Consider the following 2964-nt stretch of genomic DNA (forward strand, 5'->3'; position numbering starts at 1 on the left):
ATTGACAGCACTTGGAGCTGCGCTGCAATAGTGGTGGCTGCATCGACTTTCAGAATACCTGCTACCTTCCCAGGCATCATCCTCTGAGTTGGGTTTTGATGCTCATTTGCAGCCATAGTCTCGATAAGATTATAAGCCTCAGTATAGCTTTTAGCCCATAAGGCGCCTCCAGCTGCTGCATCGAGCATGGGCCGAGATTGGGCCCCCAAACCATTATAGAAACCAGTGATCACTATCCAGTTGGGCATTCCATGATGTGGACACTTCCTCAACATTTCCTTGTAGCGTTCCCAAGCTTCACACATAGATTCTGTAGGTTGCTGCGCAAACTGAGTAAGAGCACTCCTCATAGCAGCAGTCTTTGCCATCGGATAAAACTTCACCATAAACTTTTGCGCAAGATCTTACCAAGTAGTGATGGACCCAGCTGGTTCAGAATGTAACCAGTCCTTAGCTTTGTCCCTCAGTGAGAATGGGAAAAGCCTCAGCTTGATAGCCTCATCAGTCACGCCATTATACTTGAAAGTGCTGCAGATCTCGACAAAATTCCTTATGTGTATGTTGGGGTCTTCAGTCGCAGCTCCTCCAAAAGAAACAGAATTCTGCACCATCTGAATAGTGCCTGGCTTGATTTCAAAGGTGTTAGCTTGGATATCCGGATGAAGAATGCTTGACTGAATGTCATCAATTTTTGGCCGAGAAAAGTCCATAAGAGTTGCATCAGCCTGAACAATACGATCACCCATGATTACTGGTTCTTTCTGCTCAGTTCCTGAATCCAAATCTTCATAATCTATCTTCTCCGGAATATCAAGAACTTCGTATGTCTCCTCAGCTGTATCTAAAGTCCTCTTGCGAGTACGAGAACGAGTTTGCATAAACGCTCGCTAAAGTACCTGAAACACAACCGGAAACAATAAGTAACAACTACGTCCTAATCACTGAGTCCAAATGACCAATGATGGTAAGTACATAAACTAAACAAATACGCCGAGTCCCCGGCAGCGGCGCCAAAAACTTGTTAGGGCGGAAACACGCGCTAATATTCACGCAAATATACGCGTTCGCAAGTAATATAGAATACTTTCTAGTTCGTTCCCACAGAGACTCAGACTAATTATTGTTTAATTAAACTCACGCACCAATGTATGATTACTTCTCAATGTTAAGACACTAACACTTAGAATTGTTGACTAAATATTAACTACAATTAATTACTTAATTAATCACTTAATTAACACTTCAATTAATCAATATTAAAACACTCACGAGATCACAACTTCACTACTTCTTCCTTCAATAGTTATTGTTATTACCTTTAGCATGTGACAGTGATGATATTAATCGAATAACACGAAACTGATAAAAGCCAACTTTCATTGTACTAATACCATTCTACCAAGCATCCACAATTAAGATAGAAGTTGAATAGGCATCAATTATGTTGAGTTCCTATATGTCTACAGAAATTGACAACACAACGATTTAAGCACAAGTTATTCCTTTTGATTACACAGATAAAACTGTTAGAGTTACCCACTAATCATGCACCTCATACAAGAACCTATGCTAGCATGGCAAGTTCTAAATCTCAAGATCCACCGTCGCTTCACAAGAGATTAACACCCTATCTTATATGTTCGCGAAGCACATAAGACGAATACGCACAACCAATACTAGATATCATACAATCATCACACACTAAAGTGTTAAACAATTAACTAAAGAATTCCATAGTAAATCCGTTGAGACCCCATGATCACGATTAGCCCATAATAGCTCTTATCGTCATCATGGGTTCATATGAAATCATGATAAACAAACACAAGAAAATAATAACTAAACTAATTATATTAAACCAGAGTACGTCACAAGAGTAAATAGGTTCAAAGTAAGAAAACTAGCATCCAACGTTACAACGAAATAAGAATCACAAGAAAATATGCTTCCTCTTCGTTGCTGTGTGCTAAAACGGTCTTCTTCTTTATCTCCTTCGCTCCTTGCTTAATACCACGATCCTCCTTCATGAAAACGTCTCCAAATCTACTTATATAATAGTCCCATAAAACTCAGATTACATAGAAGTTGGAAGCCAAACAAAAATAGAAGTCTTAAAATAATTATTTAATTTCCCGACCCTGCGCGGCCGCTCAGCATAGCTGAGCGGGCGCTAAGCTTTCTGCACGGCCGCTCAGCATAGCTGAGCGGGCGCTCAGGACCCTACTTGATTTTTCCTGAGTTTGCTCCGTTTCTTCGCCGTAATCTGCCCGTTTCTTTCCTCTCTCAATGGTGAACACATGCCAAGGCTTATTCCTGATGATTACTCCTCTGAAATGCAACTAATACCCTGAAATGCATAAACACTAGAAAAACGCATCAAATACACAAAATACTTGATTTCAAGGCACCAATTTAAGCCATTTTAAGATGTTCTAAGTGGTATAAAATGCCACTTATCAATTAGGACCTCGCGCTAGACCGTTACCCGGCCACTCACGCCTGGATGGACTGTTACCCAGCCTCTTACACCTTCATGGACCGTACCCCGGCCTGTCGCTTATGCCGACTCAATTAGATGGACTTACTTCTCGAACGTTGGGCAAATAATCAAATTGTTTTCACAAAACAGCAACCTCGTTGCGAATATAAAATACACCAAAGAGCCGGATCCCCAAGATTTTTGAGCGAATATTCAAGTCTCCTTCGAAAGGAAGACCTTAAATTTGAAAACGAGTTTTGGGATCCGCTCTAACTTTTAAAATCATTTTGAAAACTCGAAAACATTTTTAAGAATGTTTGGAGTAAAGCTGATTTAATGAAATAAATCAGTCCCGATATATTAGAAAATATCTGAATATTATTATTTAAATAATATTCCCATAAGGATAATTCTTATAAAAATAATTGAAGTAAAAGTTTTAAAACTTATACTTGAAATGAATAATAAATAACCAAAGATATACT

The 2964-nt window shown here is 39.1% G+C and overlaps 1 non-coding gene across 1 annotated transcript; it reads left to right on the forward strand.

Moving 5' to 3' along the window:
- Positions 1-246: 246 nt before the first annotated feature.
- Positions 247-353, forward strand: LOC141709291 (small nucleolar RNA R71). Its single transcript, XR_012569877.1, has one exon. It is a non-coding gene; the product is annotated as a small nucleolar RNA R71 (small nucleolar RNA).
- The last annotated feature ends 2611 nt before the right edge of the window (positions 354-2964 follow it).

Source organism: Apium graveolens, chromosome 2 (genome assembly GCF_009905375.1).
Source record: "Apium graveolens cultivar Ventura chromosome 2, ASM990537v1, whole genome shotgun sequence".
NCBI lineage: Eukaryota > Viridiplantae > Streptophyta > Magnoliopsida > Apiales > Apiaceae > Apium > Apium graveolens.